The sequence below is a fragment of the Botryllus schlosseri genome, chromosome 5 (genome assembly GCF_051294905.1).
Source record: "Botryllus schlosseri isolate E-star chromosome 5, Bs_hap1, whole genome shotgun sequence".
In the NCBI taxonomy this organism is placed as follows: domain Eukaryota; kingdom Metazoa; phylum Chordata; class Ascidiacea; order Stolidobranchia; family Styelidae; genus Botryllus; species Botryllus schlosseri.
In genome coordinates this window covers 6176607-6194614 of record NC_137240.1, presented here as the reverse complement: position 1 = coordinate 6194614, position 18008 = coordinate 6176607, and the positions used below count along the sequence as shown (strand labels likewise).

Genomic DNA, 18008 nt, shown 5'->3' with positions numbered 1-18008 from the left:
CGTACAGTGAAGTAAATTTCGGATATCGCGATTGTTTCCAAATTGAACTCTGCATTTCTTTCTCATGTTTGATGTCATAGTTAGGGATTCTCGAAACCGAATCAGTCATATACTCTCCATACCTTCCACCACGTCATCTCATATCACACCGAGAACTTTTATCTCTAGATCATACGTAAATGCAACCTGGTTGTGACCTACGTGCATTCTTTACACCCATTTCTGTCGTTAGAATTCGTGTGCAGAGCCTACGTGTGAGCCGTAAGCAAACTCTGGCTCGCGCGACAAATTATTGTACTGCTTGGCATAATTATGCTAGGATCGCATCGCTGTGTCTGGTTCCACTTCAAGATCTTGCGCCCTGCAACCCTACACTTTTACTCCCGACCTTTGCCCATGGTGAATGCTGGTATATCGAGGTCTCGGTAATATTCTTATCGAAAATAACTCTCCTTCTGCAAGATAACTGATAACCTCCACTTTGGTAAGGTACTTAATGGTAAATGTCACCACTACATGGTATACTACATGTGAATACGACAGTTGTACGACTATACTGGAACAAGCAACATGATACCTGCTCGGCTCGGCTCGTTTCTTTTGTTGTTTCGCGCTCTTTTATAAATTGTAACGACTGCTTGCGCTCTCGAATCCAGCTCGGTCTATTGTCTCCTATTCAACCAGTGTTCAAGTAAATTATACTTTACGTATTGTAAACTTACTCTTGCTATCTTGAAGATGGAAAGAACAGTCTTTTGATATTCGGACAATGCGACTAATATGGTTGTGCTCCGCTATGCCCATTTGGGAAACCACTAAAATAGGAAAAATGTCGCGCATTAATCGTGACTGATCAATTCAATATATGGCTATGCCCGTTCATTTACGATACTGCTAAAACGTTCATATGTGGCTCTGAGCGTATACGTATCGACTGTTAATGTTTTTTGGTATTCATGGTGTGTCGACTACATCGGTCACTGCACACCAGACTGATATTATACTTCGCGATTCTTGCACTTCGACTTTTAACACGGTCAACTTTCATGCATGGGCAAGGCGTTTTTAAGACACCGCTTACGGGGATCGGATGGCAAGGAGGACCCATGATCAGAGTTTTTCAAACCGAAATAATGTTCGATGGACGCGAGCACATGCGTTTTTCTGGCACTGTGAAAATGTCCTGTATGAGCAACATTAGAAATGAAGTATATATCGAGAGTAAAGTTTAAGCTCATCAAATGAAGCGTATGGTAAGGCCTAATACAACCATACTTTTATATAGCCGTGTAACACGTTAACCGCCTCATCTACATAATCCGTGGTGACTTTTTGTTTCTCTATACTCTCGCGGTGATGAGAGTTACTACGTAGCTCAGAGATGTCAAACTCAAATCGCTCGCAGGCCGGACCAGGCACATTATTCCAAAATGTTACCTCAAAATCATTGCCCGTGCTTGCTTGAATACTTGAATACTCAATGAATGAATGCCCGTGCTTGCTTGAACACTTGAATACTCAATGATACAGCCTATGGATCATTTGGTTCTATTCTATCAACACCTTCATTCGTAAACAATGGAATTGACGAAATGACGATATTTGGTCGATTGAATTATAGATAACTAACCTACGGATAGATACGCAACACCCGTCGTCACTCTCTCTTGCCTGGAGAATATTACTGCTCAGCAATCTTAACGCAGCATAATCGCTAGTTCCATAACTGACGACCTGAGCGCTCAAATTAAATAGAGTTGATCTTATTTAAAAGCTACTGTCGCGTTAATTCTGAAAACATACATTAAAAGTTCAGTAAGGGAATGGAACCAGCTCGAAACAAAGTCTGAAAATCGGCATTTTTGCTAACGCGACGCAGCGACGCAGCACAATGACCATAACAATGGCTCTTGCATGGTTGCGATTGTTTACAACAATGCAGATTTTCAGACTTTGAGGTGTATTTTGGGTGGGATCCGCTGCCCTGATCAGATTTCAATGTATATTTTCGAAATCAGTGTGACAGTACCTTTCAAATAAGATCAACTTTATTTAATTTGAGCGCTCAGGTCATCAGCTATGGGATTAGCAATTATGCTGCGTTCAGATTGCTGAGCATTAATCCCCTCCGGGCAAGCAAGCGTGACGATGGGTGTTGCGTATCTATCGGTAGGATAGTTATCTATATTTGAATACAGCTATATTGCTAATACACTGGCTTTAACGATGATATACGTTGGCATATTGGTATGATGGCTTTTAGTCGTAATCTGGCAATATTCTTGTGTATGTGTTGTGAGGAATACACGAGATTTAACTGTGAACGCAGACACTGAAATTTGATTCAATATTATTATCTCGCGATACGGATTTCTGGAAGTCGAGGAGCTGCTAAGTCATTAGCCAAAATGAAGTGCGACCACAAATATTATGAATGTATTTTTGTGTGACAATTATATTATATATGTAGCCTGCATATATACGGTTTCTCAATGGGGTTTTCACTTCTGCGTGAATAACTACGTTTAGGTTCATTTTCAATAAATCTCTGAACTCAGTGTGCACTTGCTCCCTTCTCGAAATTACGTGTCAATGGCAGCGACTTGTCGCTGATGGTCATTATAATAGTATACCACAGTGAAACCGTATCACCAATGCCGGATGGTTATAATGTAGCCTATGAACAATGAAAATACTCAACATTATCTGCCTCGAAGATTATTTCATGAAAGTAATCTCAACATTTGTCAAAAATGTGCTGGATAATACATCCATTTATCAGAATTGCTTCGCGGGCCGGATGAAATCGTCTGGCGGGCCGTTTGTTTGACACCCCCGACGTAGCCTATATTGTGAGATCTCAAATTTGTTCTATCGAAACCAGTATCATCTGCTTATTATGAAGGCTATTGCAGTATTCCGTTTGTTGGAGAGGTTATACAATGATAGGCTACAGTTTTTAGAACTTGTCTTGTATGGGAAAGTCGCATCGAGTAGTTTCGAAAAATGCCTGTAGATTCTTTTGCTCTCCCTCTCCGCTTACAGTTGTGACTGACAGTTTTTCCTACGTGTTCAATAAGAACAAATCTCTTAACAGAGTTACCGTTGGACACAATTTACGCATTCAAACACCATTGCAGTAACACACTTACTCGCGGAGCAGCGTCAAGCTCATCGATCGCAGTGAAATGATATTTGCCAGTGTGAATACATATTGTGTAGTGATTTGTCTACAGCAGTGGTTCCCAAGCGGTGGGGAATTCCCCACTGGTGGGGAATTCAATGGTTTCTGGTGGGGAATAGACGCATTTCTTCAAAATTATATACAGGACAGTCTACATATTCACGGAGACACATGCGCAATTGCCGTTACCAGTTAACTACTCTGGAATGCAGCCTATGTATCGAAAATTATATTGCGTGTTGTTCACAAAACCTCATTTTTAACTCTGGATTGCCAATGATGGCGTCACAAACGCATCCAGCACGACTAGTTTGACGTGAAATAACGCTTTCGAGAAATTTTGAAGCGTTATTGGTATCGGTTCAAAATACGTTTTATGTTGCAGTTGTAGGAGATTGTCTTGCGTACTGGTGTGGTTGTGTGTCTTGTGTAGTCAAACCAGCAAATAGCTGCTTTGTGAAGATAAAAGTACTCGGTAGTGGGGAACAGGACCGTAACTGCCGCACCCCAAACCCCCCAATTGGTGGGGGAGCTCGAAGGGGCCCAAAATTATTTCGTGAATCAACATAAATTAAAATATTTCTAAAAATTTATTCCACTTTTTCAAAAAATATTCGTGCTGCTTGCGCGATTTAATATTACCGAATATCTGAATTTATAAAACCTAGAATTTATAAAAATGTAGACTTCGGCGTCGGCCATTACTGTGCCACGACGCACAAAAGCATATGAAGTTATAGGCCATGTAACATGCAACTCCGAGAAGTGTACCAGAACGATCAGTAGCAAGAAGACCATGGCGGATAAGGAATGTCCTTGTGGTGACCAAAAACTTCGATATATATACAATATACATATATTTTTAATTGGCTAGATGGCTGGCGCCGAATGTTCCTGTCCTGGCGACCTGAACCCCTCTGGACAAATGCCACACCGCGAGGGAAAATAATTTGTCAGTAAAGCTATACCAATTTGAAATCGTGTGTGCCTTTTAGTTTTGACAATTTCCATATCTTTTGACATAGCAGAGGAGGTCACGAAATAGCATAATGTAACGAAGTCAATATACCAACGGGTCTACCCGAAGATGTTCAATTCTTATTTAGGGGTCCTACCTTTTCCAATACACCTCACTCAGCTCTAACTGTAAATCTGATTACGTGAGTAGAGAGGGGATAAAAACTGATAGCAAAATATATGTAATTCATAATTATATTGGCCGATACAAACACGAATCAAATAAAATTTTCGCGCTTGGCGCGTTTAGTCGAAGTAAGGCGAAGCACTAAACAGCAGACCCAATGTAGCTATAAGTTGCAGGAGGAAAGCGCACAGGCTCAGCGGGGCTGAGGAATTCTGGGGGCCCAAGACCAACGTTTTTTTTTGCGGAGCTGACTGAGTGCTGTTACGGTCCTGGTGGGGAATGAAAGGCTCGGAATAAATCTGAAGTGGGGAATGAAGACAAAAAGGTTAGGAACCACTGGTCTACAGCATCATTTCTAAGCGGTACGCCATACATGCGGATAATATTATGAACATAGAAGCTATGCAGAAACTAGAAATCGCCAAGTTTATGTATCAGTTTCACTGTGGTCATTGCCCCGAATATTTCAATGACTCCTTTACCTCGGAATCAAAAGCGCACAAGTACAACAAAGGCGGGTCTACGCCGTCCAAATATCATATTGTATTGTATTGATGAAATAAGACAGTGGTGCTTGGAGCCTTCTGAGGCTTTGTGCTCAACGACAATGGCACAATGGCAATTCAACAGTTCAATGCATTTTTTCTTGTTTTGGCGACTTCTCTTGCTACCACGATTCAGTCTCCTTTTCGTCCACACTCATTCATTCATCGGATCTTTGTTGCCGACTTTCCAGCTCGGCTTACCGTACTTTCTGGGCTTTTCAAGTCACTACAATCGCAGCGAGGTCGGCGATGAGGAGCCTAGATAATACTCCGACATATAGTAACTGGATAGAGCTGAGCCTCGAACCAACAACCATTGGTGTCGTGACGGTGTCGCTTAGCACACTGCGCCACTCACTTCCCTCCAAATATCATATGATCGAACGAAAAGATCCTCGCTCTATCAAATATGCCGGACCTGGCGCTTCGAGCAGTATCCCGCCGGCCACCCTACAGTCGACGAGATGTCCACATTCAAGTCGAAATAGCGTTGACTGTGGGAAAACCAGGAATTATGAATGAAAAACTCAAATAACTTCCACGCTTCTACGGCTTGGAATTGCGTCAAATTTGGGTCGCATCGTTTTCGCATACAACTCGACAATTTCGCGAGGTTTCACAGTAACATGTGAAAAAAATCAATAAATTTCAACTGTGTCGGCTTCTACTGGTAGGGATTGAGTCAAATTTGGCTTGCAGTGTTTTGAAGACAACCTAACGAAAAGTTATTTTCGAACAGCACAAGTGCGTATAGCTTTGTACTACATGTTTCGTATGCTGCGAGGCAACCAATTAATGTTTCAGGGTCCACGGTGGAGAATAGTCTCGAAACTATAATTGTTATTGTTAAATTACCTCTTTGGGGCAAGGGTAGTGTAATTGCAGTACTCATTTCATGGGGTTGTCGGTAAAATGTAAGTTTTTTTTACAATATTATTATAAATTTGGATAATTTTAACTCAAAAGCTTCGCTTCTGCAGTTTGAAATTGAGCCAAATTTAGTGTGCAGCCAACCTATCGACTTTATCGAATGGCCGGTAACATTTGAAGAAAAATGTTTGTCGTGAATGGCCCTAATGTCACTCTTTTACCACTGCATTGTGTTCTTGAATAGCACATTCATATTGGAATGAACCCAAATATTTTCGGCTGACACTCGTCAGGGGTAATCGTCAGCAACTAGTAGATAATTCAAAAGAACATTGTATATCAACAATCGTATGGCAAATACGATCTTCTTTTGAATTCTATACTAAAAATAATCGGGTTTATTTCAATATGAATACACTATTCCTGGGGCCGGCAACCTTTTGTGGGCAGCGAGCCAACATGAGTAGTGAGGAGAACCGCTTTTGTTACCGCCCCTCAGGCTATTTAGAATGTAAACACTCTCATAATATAATTAACGTCGGACTATGCCCGGTCCATGCTTCCGATAAATAAATAACATTCATTATACGTTAGATGATATACTTACCTTAGATATTCTATTATGTGTATTTAGGACTAATGCGACTACTTCGAAAATGCGTACTGAGCTGTTTTTGGGAATATGAATTCTCGCTTATTCTTATGTGAATTTTCGCGGATCAATAATTAATTAATGTTCATTTATTTTGAAGAAAGAGCATAATATATCAGTAATAGCGTTAACGTCACAATCAGATAATACTCATCAACGTTAAACTATTGCCGCGGTTTTATGATGATTGCGTTAGATGATTAAATTCCGAAACTTCATAATAACTTACTTTTTGGATATAAATAACATTCAGATTACACATAAATTTCGAAAACTATGATGTCAATAGAATACTATATTTGCCAGATATTCACAGATAACACTCATCAACGTTGAACTAGGCGCGGGGTTTTATGATGATATATCAAAATTCTACACATCATCACTAATTAATTAATTAATATAAAATGCGATTTTGAGCGCAGACAGATCGCGGTTTCGATTCGCAGTTACGGAGCAAAAGTCGATATTGCTTTGTGATGATTTTGATGTTGTTCCATACCGATTGGGAAGATAGCACACCTAATTTCGTAACTAACTACATAATCCCTAGTAACGTAGCAAGACGCATAATGGAATTTACGCAAAATCGGTATTGCTCTGCGATAAATTTGATCACTATGTTTTGATAATGACTTGGTTCCGAGAAATGATACTTTTCCTTGATATTCTATCATCTGTATTTATGACTAATGCGACATCACTATGTTTTTCCGACAGGTCCGATTTGAACACACTAATTTTGCGTGTCACACCACAAACCGCGCAAGCCTTCAAAGTTGATAAGTAAACAAGTATTTGCACTCCATCAGAATACTAAAGTAGCTTTTCGCGTATATGAACCTAATACTAAAGTGTTTATGATTTCAGATTGCTTCAACTTCATGACATTTTCAGTATTAAACAGAAATATAGACCTAGAATACTAACTTTTATTCGTAAATAGCTACTTCTACTTTAATTTAATGAATTTATCTGAGATCATTGCTTTACTTAATCCCTCCAAAATGTGCATTATACAAGTATGTCACCATCGAAACCCTCTGGCTATAACTATCTGGCCTGGCAGTATAATTGCAGCAAATACTCTGGTACTAATTTTAAAGTAGCTTAGGTATCTAAATGAGCTCTGAGTCGCTGTTATCTCGCATCTGACCATGGAGTTAACACCGCTATTACCTTCGCTCACTGATGAAAAAGATGAAAGCCATTAAAGAAAGCAGATTTGTATGAAAACTCGTTAAATAGAAGTAAAAGTAGCCTAGAAACATGACTACTTACTGAAAAATCGTTACGTAGAAGTGGCGTTAGTCTACGAACATAACCACTTACTTACTTTGAAATCTCAACTTGTACTTGTATTCGTACTTTACCTTTCAACGTCGTTTCTGTATAATGGATACTAATTTTATTAAAAATAAAAAAAGCGCGAAAAATTACATTTTATCCCGGAACGTAGCAAGAAAAATCGTATAAATTTTGTAAAGTAGATAGAAAACTACACTATTCCGATGCAGTAAAGACTCTTACACTCTGGAGTTGTGCAGTATATACTAATTTTACATTGCGGAGTATTCCATAAACGTTAATCCAGTTATCCTCCTTCTATTTTCAATCACGATCCGCTTATTATTCCAGGCTTCGAACCCCACACCCAGTACGTTTTATGGGGATTAATATTTTTAGAATAAATATAGCGTATCGAGACTTCGTGAAACTTACTTGGAAATAGTTATTTCTACCTAATTTAATAGATTTCTCAGATATCGTAGCAACGGAGCTGGGTTGAGCGAGTGGTTATGGCGTTGGACTTAAGTTTCAATGAACAATTGTTCTAAGTTACTCATGTATTCAACACAACCTAAACGCAAAGTGCACGAATTTCCATATTGATCAAATACCACAAACTTTGCTGGCTTTCAGAGTTAGTGACTAAGCGCGTAACAGAATTTACCTAATAAAGTCAGTACTCCTAAAATTTTGTTTGTAAAGTATAGCTTTTTGGCGTTGGACTTAAGTTCCAATGAACAAGTGTTCACATAGGTTCGAATCCCACACCCACTACGTTTTACGAGAATTAATATTTTTAGATTCAAAGTTAGCGTATTGAGTACTTTTCCTGCCTTTTTCAGCGCATTAGAGACGTTTACACTTTGGATTTCGTGAGCTTTACTTGAAATTTATAAATTAACGTAAAAGTAGTCATTTCCGAGTAAGTAAAACGTTCGTATTGTAGGTTCATTTCTGCTTAATACTATAATGATCATGGAGTTGAAGCAGTCCAATATCGAAAACACTCGAAAGTATTTGTTGCATATAGCTAAAAACCTAATTGAGTATTTTGAAGAAGTACAAGTAGCACAGTTTGTGGTATTTCTATGACATCGAAATTTAGCTAACCAGAACTTATACTTGAGTACTCCGAAATGTACAAGTACTTTACCTTTACCTTTACACGACGTTTCTGTAAAATGAATACTGATTTTATTAAAAAATGAAAAAGCACGGAAAATTACATTTTATCCCAAACCATCAGAATACTCAAGTAGCTTATCGCGTAGATGGACCTAATACTAAAGTGTTTATGATTTCAGTTCGCTTCAACTTCATGACATTTTCAGTATTAAACAGAAGTATAGGCCTAGAATGCTAACTTTCTTCGTAAATTGCTACTTCTGCCTTAATTTAACTGATTTATCTGAGATCATTGCTTTACTTAATCTCTTCAAAATGTGCATTATACTAGTATGTCACCATCGAATCCCCCTGGCTATAACTATCCGATAGTATAATTGAGGCAAATACTCGAGTACTAATTTTAAAGTAGCTCAGGTATCTAAATGAGCTCCGAGTCGCTGTTATCTCGCATCGAACCATGGAGTTAACACCGGTACTACCTTCGCTCACTGATGAAAAAGATGAAATTATACTCAAGTATAGGTTTTGCTTTGGTAGCACAGAATACTGAAGTAGCTTATCGCGCATATGTACCTAATACTAAAGTGTTTATGATTTCAGATCGCTTCAACTTCATGACATTTTCAGTATTAAACAGAAGTATAGACCTAGAATGCTAACTTTCTTCGTAAATAGCTACTTCTAGCTTAATTTAATGGATTTATCTTAGATCATTGCTTTACTTAATCTCTCCAAAATGTGCATTATACAAGTACGTCACCATCGAATCCCTCTGGCTATAACTATCTGGCAGTATAATTGCGGCAAATACTCGAGTACTAATTTTAAAGTAGCTTAGGTATCGAAATGAGCTCTAGGACATTGTGATTATGCAGCAAACAAAATTTCATCACACATTTCATGATGGAACAACTTTAAAACTAACGCAGTCGAATACCGACTTTTACGCATATCTGTTTTGCGTGAAAAGCATATACTTATACATAGTCAATTTCAATAGCAGAATTACCATGCTAAACATTGAATTCCCACCTTGAAAGTTGGTACGCGGTTACAGGACATTATAACAACCATACCAAATTACGTCACACATTTCATGATGGAGCAACTTTAAAATTAACGCGACTCTACATCAACTTTTTGCGTACATCTGTTTTGCGGGAGCGTGCAGCACGTAACCATAGATAGTCAACCTTACTAACGGAATTACCATGCTTAACATTGAATCCCAACTCGAAACTTGATACGTAGTTGTAGGACATTATGGCAATGCACCACACTGTAAAAAATCTGGTAGATTTACTGGGAAATCTCTGTAAATTTTACCACGAATTACAGGTCGCAGCCAATTACTGTGCGTAGCTTGTCATTTTACATTTTGATATGTAATATTACCTTAATATAGCTGTGAAGTAAGTTACCAGAATTTCTTCGCAAAATTACTGACAGTTACTTGTTACTGCAGTTTACCGGGCTATTGGCAAAATTGATTAGCTTCAAAATCGCTGCAGCCAATGTATACGTAGAACTGAATGTTACTGATATATCATTCTAGAGGTGATTTGACCTGATTGAACCTCGTTTGCGAGACTGGGGTCTGTCATACCGAAATTGTTGGCCCTAGTATCAATTTAAGCTTAGTAGGGTACAAGAAATAACTGACAATCGTAGCTAATGTGGTACACCGTAGCCATATTATATTATAAGGCAATGGCTGTACAGGTACGGCCAGTCTCGCTGGTTACATTCGTTGTCACGGATAAGGCTGATAAGTTAGAAAATTAGTTCAGGATGTATAATATTGCTCGGGGAAACTAGAAATATCAGCACCGCATGCTCACTGCTCAGCTGACCATTTGTTAATGGCGGACAAGGCGACCTGTAATAGGTTACATTAGGTGACTGTTTTTTCTGAGATTCGTAGTAAACAAGCAACGCACAACTGTGACATCACAAGCAGCGTCTGGTTAGGTAAGTACAGTAAGTAGTGAACAACACATGGAATATATATCAATTTATACGAAATTAGATGAAAAAAGGGACTATATGCAATGATAAATGTTTCTGTATGGAAAAAACGACCCAGATCAAACATTATAACGTAGCCAGTAAAAATTATTGGTGTCATGTGTCAGCGGATGAATACCATTTATTTCGAAATCGTTCGAGTGTCGTCCAGAGATGGCCACAGTCCGGTTCAGGAGCCGGAGCCGGAGCAGGACTTCATTGAATTTTTACCTGGCCGGACTGGATCCAGATTTTGAATTTGCGGTGATGGTCGGATTTTAGCCGGATTTTTTGCTGCAATATGATTAATTAGCATTGTTGTGGCAGGATTTTTTCGGATTCCAAGCTGGACCTTCAACAGCCGGACTCCGAATCTCACATTGCCAGCCGGATCCGGATAGATTCGGATCCCGAAATTTGGGAATCCGCCCATCTCTGGTGTCGTCTGGCCAGTGGCCATTAGTGAGATTTGAGCAAAGGGTGGAGCGAAGCTTGTGCTTGAAGAAAGTGGACACGATCGTTGAAGATTCCTAGGAATGCTGAATGGAATACGCATCTTAAAAGGTAATACAGTACTACATAGTATTTGTTACCGTGAATATCTGACGCTGCACACCAGCCCTCGATTACTTAGATTCCATGATTGATATATTTCATTCGCCGTATTCTCTGTTCTATTTTGGGATATTTGTCGACTTATATAGTGACCACATACTCCGCTGCGGAGGAGTTGAAACTGTTGGCTTGGTAATGTCATTTTCGGGCCATAGCATAGATATGTTTTCATCCACTGCTGGATTTGTTTGCCACACATGCCACCTTAAATTAGGAACCTTTTGCTTCAATACAGATAAAGTCATGAATCTCTGCTATGTCATGTAAAAGGCGGAGCCGTCATCACACAATGTGCCAGTACCGGTACTTCAAAACATGTTACATTTTTGTTAGCCTATTTGTCTTAGTCTTTATAATGTCATGTCCACTGTCCAGGTTAGGAACTTTGCTTTATATAGCGACTTACGCATGAATTCTTTTTAGTGGAACTGCAAGATACTACTTACACAGAAGGAATGAGAATGAGAAAAAGAAACAATTGGAAGTTTGGCCGGTGGTGGAATTAATTCACGTTTTCTTGAGACCACTCGTGTTACTGCATGTCTCCTAAAGAAGAATTAGACCTCCAGCAGCAATATTTTTCCATCGATAACCACTTAATCGTGATATCATAAATGAATATACAGTTTGTTCCAATGTCGTTTTGGGGATGTGAAGAAAATGTTGCGATATTTTTGCATCGGGTTGCTTTGCGATAGGTATGGATGTACGTGAATTTACAAACTGGCATGTAATCCTGATTTCCAGGGACAGCATGTAGGTAGTTAGGCGGTAAAATGACAGTCTCGATCGCAAATGTACAGGAGAACATGTAGATTAGATATACCGGAGCTGACTGTAACATTACAGTCTTGCGTGCAAAGTGAGATTACCGGACGAGTGTAAGTTAAATTTACATTGACTAACGGTAATGTTAGATTACCACGAAATGTCTGGCTACCGTGCTTCCAAACATTTCGCGGTAAATCGAGGTTTTTATTTTTTACAGTGTGTAATGTGAGACGATTTACTAAAAATGTGACTGGACCCTGGATCTGCCTATGCGTGGGAACTGATATTTTAGTCATCAACATCCCAAGTGTCGCGGCCAGACTAATCACATTTTTGGTTGGTCTTGCAAGTTCACAATCTGAGCAATTCAATTTCGATATTATAATGGGAAATTAGCTCGCGAGCTACTCTAAACCTTCTCGCGGGCCACATATGACCCGCAGGCCGCGGGTTGCCCGCCCCTGATATAGACAGACACCTTCGATAGTTTTCAGAGCCGGAGCCGGAGCTGTAGCCGGAGCAGTGGTAATAATGCGGCTCCGGAGCTGGAGCCGGAGCTAATGTATGATAGAAAAAAGCTCCGGAGCTGGAGCAATGCAAATTTGCGGCTGCTCCAAAGCCCTGGTTGAACGCATGAAGAAGTGATTTATTCTCTGGCGGATTTTCGACACTTGAACAGATGCACCAGTATTGAGATCCATTACACGGCGAAAGATTATTCTATTTAACTTGAACAACTTATTGACCGACACCGATGTTTTAGAATATGTTTTGTTTGTTTGTTTGTTTGTTTGTAGACGCATCTAGACCAGAGTCACGTTGCCGTGCTCACGATAATTCGTGAGCCAGATTTCCGTCACAGTCCGATTGATTGGGCGTGAAATCAGACGGTGCGTTATTCTATAGATAACTAACCTACCGTCACGCTTGCTTGCTCAGAGGCGATTACTGCTCAGCAATCTGAAAGCAACATAATTTCTAATCCCCTAACTGACGACCCGAACTCTCAAATTAAATCAGTTGTTCTTAACCTTGCCTCCAGCGCCCCCCAAGGAGCGCTGGTGATTTTAAAGGGGGCGGAAACGCTCACGGGGCAATATGGGGGGCGCTGAAGAAAAATGGCTTCGCAGTAGATGATGTGTTAGTAGGACCAGTACCGTAACTGCCGCACCCCAAACCCCTCATTGGGGGGGGGGGCCGAGCTCGAAGGGGGCACAAAATTAATTCGTGAATTAGCATAAATTATGGAGTATTTTTTGAAAATTTATGCAACTTTTTCAAAATTTTTTCGCGCTGCGCGCGATTTCACGCTGCCGATTATCTTGATTATCTGGTACTCTTCCTCCAAAAAAAAACACGCAAGATTTATGGAAATATACATATCGGCGTTGGCCATTACCGCGCCACGACGCACCAAGACATACATATCGATTTAGGACATATTTCATGCGACTCCAAGAAGTGTGCCAAAACGATCGGCAGCGCGAAAACTTTGGCCGAAAAGGACTGCCTTACGCTGTCCGAAAACTTCGTTATATATACAAAATACATATAGGTTTAATTGTCCATAGGCTTCTAAAGGACTGGCGCCAAATGTTCCTGTCTTGGTAATCTGAACCTCAGAAGACAAATACCATTCCGCAAGGAAAAATTATATGCCAGTGAAGAAATACCAATTTGAAATCGTCTGCGTCTTTTAGTTTAGTACGTTTGGGCTATTCCATATTTTTGATGTAGCAGACAGGAGGTCACGTCACGTCACATCATGCAACGAAGTCATACCAACGGGTCCGCCCGTCCAAAGATGTTTAATTATTATTTACGGGTTCTACAGTTTCCGGTAAATCTGATAACGTGAGCAGAGAGGACAAGAAACCGATAGCAATATATATGCAATTCCCGATCTTATAGGCTGCTTTTATCATGAATTATCGATAATTTTCGCGCTACGTGCTGGCTCCCTAGACAGTACGACTAATTTCGTGACAAAAGCGAACAACGTGATGGGGGAGGGGGCGGTTTATCACCCTATCGGAGCCAAAGAACCATTTTTCGGGGGGCTGACGAAGTGCTGTTTCATTCCTGCCAACTGGGTATACGAGCGATAATATGGCCCGATTCAATCATGAATAATTGAAATTTTTCGCGCAGGCGGTAATATATCTGACTCGCTAAACGGACACCCCATGTAGACGACAAGTAGCGGCAAAGATCGGATTGCCAAAGCGGGGTCTGGGGGGCGAAGCCTCCCAGAAGTTCGGTTTATCACCGTATGGGGGGACCAAGACCAACGTTTTGGAGGGGCCTGACGAAGTGCTGTTACGGCCCTGAGTTGGACATATCCTTAATGAGTATTCAAAACAAATTAACATTACACAAAACATGCCAAATCCCGAAATTTTGGGTCTCGCTAGGCGTCGATGTTTGCTACATCTGTTTTCATAAATGAAGTGGGTTATTATAATCCATGTGAAGCGAATTGTGCGTACTTTTAGATCGCCAATTACCTGTTAAAACACTGTTGTCACGCTTACTAGGGTTATTTTCAACAAAATGTTTCGAATTAGGTATTATATCCCGCAGCGCACAGCGTGTGAAAATCGAAGAAGGGGGCACTGTAGATCACTTTTGAGAGTGAGAGCCCCTTGTACATAAAATAAGTTCTGAAGTTTTGTGCACGAAATGAATAACTGAATATACTTGTAATTGAGAGCTACAAATTAAATCTTCAGAATATTCCTTCATCGTATCATAAAGGATGATGCTATCTAGTGTTGTGGTTCACAACCTCACATGAACGCTATATAATATGAGTTGCTTTGTTTGGAATACATTCATGTTAAAATTAATAACTGGGTACAGTACTAAATTCAATGTGAGAAGATATAAGCATCCCATTCTCAGTTGACTTACTTATAGTTACACAAAGCACTAAGACAAAATCCAATACCACCAATTTCCCCGTATTGCCAATCGCAGATGTGAATTCGGGATGGTTCGAACCACAGGGTATGAGACCGTACCCGATTGGTGCTATAACAACCTTGATTTGACCCTGAATATACCACACACAATGTTTAATTGTTTTATGATAGTCGTGTGATTGTCGAGCGCGATTAAAGCGCGAAATATTTCCACTACCAAAGTCCCAAAAAGACCGACTAGACTTTGACCTCTTACCAGGACCGAAACTGCTGCAACCCAAACCCGCAATCCGTGAGCTAGAAGGGTACCCTAAATTATTTCGGTGAATGAACATAATCTAAACATCATTTTTTGATGACTCCCCCATGGAAGAATACGGATAATTATAGAAAATAGAAATAGACATTTCAGCGTCTGCCATTACCACGCCACGATGAGGGAAGACATGTGAAGTTCCGGTCAATATGGGACTCTGAGAAGTGTGTCGAAAAGATCGTCAGCGAAAAAACCTTAGCCGAAGAGGATTATCCTTATATTGACCGTAAACTCCGATGTATATAAGTCTAATTGTCCATAGGTACTGAAATCGCTCGTGCCGAATATCATGTTGTCGTAATCTGCACCCCACAGGACAAATAACATTCATCGGAGGAAATTATTTGCCAGCGAAGAAATACCACTTTTGAATCGTGTGTTTACGTTAGTTTAATATGTTAATGCGTTCAATATCTTCTGACTATGAAGCGGACAAGAGGTAACAAAATAACAACATAAAACGAAGTAATTGTAGTCCAGTGATGAGCGGATAGTTCTTTTCGAGACTCCGAATCCCTCCGACAACTTTAGTGTCTGAGGAAAACTTCCTCCGACTCTGATGAGTTCAATCCCAGACTTGGAGATACTCCGATGAATCTCGTCAAGTATCCGAAACAGTGGCAAGCATGGTACACTTGGCAATGTGTTTTACTAAATTAATGTGATAATAAGGTTGGCCTCATAGTATTGTCTACTCACCAGTCCCCAATTGCAGTGCAGATGACTGATTTGTATGTACTTGGCAATCATTTTTGCATGTTTCCCGTCATATTACAACTTAAAAAGGTTTCAACTGTCTGTGTTTTGGTTTGTTATCATAATCAACAGTGTATTCTGGTCAGAGCTATCCAGAGATATCGGAGACAAAAGTTACAATACTCCGAAATTCACCGAAAAAATATCTGTAGTAAACTCTGACTCCGCTCCGACTGTCACAAAATCGGCAAAACTCCGCTCCGAATCCACTCCGACTCCGCTACAATGTTCATCACTAAATTGTACCAACGGGCACGCCCGAATTTGTTCAATTATTAATTGCGTGGCCTTCGTTTTCCAAGACAACAGCTCATCAGCGCTACATGGTAAATCTGATAAAGTGGGCAGAGAGGATAGAAAGTTTACAGCGACATGTAAATGCAATTACCATTTTTTCATTCATGCATTATAAAAACTTTTGGCGCCTAGGTCGACCAGGTTACACAGACTTTACTGACCATCGAAATCACGCGACGAGGTTAAGCTCCCAGAAGTTTGGTTTATCACGCTATGGGTGCACAAGACAATCTGTATTTGGAGGGGCTGATGAAGTGCTGTTACGGCCCTGCCTCTTACCCATTGTCTTTATTACATTTCTTACAATATGGGGTGGGGGGCGCTTGAGCACGATAATTTTTGAAAGGGGGCGCTGGAGGAAAAAAGGTTAAGAACCACTGGTCTACTTTAATTAGGGCTGGGCAAATTCGAGTACCTGAGTGATTCGATTCTGAATCACGTATTATGCTTCGAGTCGAGTCGAGTAATCGAGTATCACTCATTATGACGTCATAACATTATGTAAGATGTTCAAGCTCAAATATGTGTCTTTTAAGCCATGACAAAGAATATAATGTATGTTATGCATCACATTAAAGATACTTTGATTTTTTTCCGGCCATATCGATTTCCTTGCATATTGTGCCAATGTTGCGGGATGATCATGATTACGGAAATGCGTTATTTTCGGGAATTTTCCTTGCTTTGTACTATGTTCCGTCTGCTGCGATACGCCAATCAAGGTTTCAAGGCTTCCAGAGTGGAAAATAGTTACGAAAGTACAATTTTCGTTGATAAATTAACTTGCAGTGGTGTGGAGAGTATAATTTCAGTTTTCGAAAAAAATCACCTTTTACCACTCGACTCGAATCAATAAAATCCATACTCGATTCAGATTCGAGTACTCGAATCATTGTGCCCAACCCTAACTTTAATAGCTGTTGAGGTCAATCAAAGTGTTTAATCTGTGGTCGAGCAAAGTTGTCAACAACTTCTCTGAACTCTTGAGGCATGTCGGATGCAGAAATCTTACAAAAGACTGCACGTGAGTAGTTGGTATAATCGGTCGTGACCTGGCAGGGGTTCTTATGGGCCCGCTCGCACGGTGTCTCGAAACTCGTGCTGGCAGGGTGACCCTTTTGACCCCCCCTTCCGCTCGCACGGTGCCATTGTGTCTTATGGGGTCTCTCACAAGGTAACCCTTTTCGGTATAGGGATCGCTCACACGGTGCCTCGAAAACTCGTGTTGGCACATCGTACTTTTAGGTATACGCATCTCTCACACGGTGCCTCGAAAACTCGTGTTGGCAAGTCGTGCTTATGGGTATAGGCATCTCTCGCACGGTGTTGAATATGTATCAAGTATATTGATCACGTGATTGGTCCTTTGTTAATGTGCATATTCAACAAATATTATATATGACCGATTCGAGTTAATCCTAACGTTTACGGTGAGTGCGGTTTTAATATATCGTTATTCTTATGGCCGCGGCGACACGGTAACGTAGCTGATATAGACGCAACATGATA

The 18008-nt window shown here is 40.3% G+C and overlaps 1 protein-coding gene and 1 long non-coding RNA gene across 2 annotated transcripts in view; one reads left to right on the top strand and one right to left on the bottom strand.

Moving 5' to 3' along the window:
- Nucleotides 1-9886, bottom strand: part of LOC145439663 (uncharacterized) — a 145539-nt gene extending 135653 nt beyond the window's left edge. The window contains exon 1 of the mRNA XM_080317192.1: nt 9874-9886. The gene's annotated coding sequence lies outside the window, so the exon portion shown is untranslated. The remainder of the gene's footprint in view (nt 1-9873) is intronic.
- A 1378-nt stretch (nt 9887-11264) lies between these two features.
- LOC145438777 (uncharacterized) lies at nt 11265-12096 on the top strand. Its single transcript, XR_013915026.1, has 2 exons — nt 11265-11384; nt 11859-12096. It is a non-coding gene; the product is annotated as an uncharacterized LOC145438777 (long non-coding RNA).
- The last annotated feature ends 5912 nt before the right edge of the window (nt 12097-18008 follow it).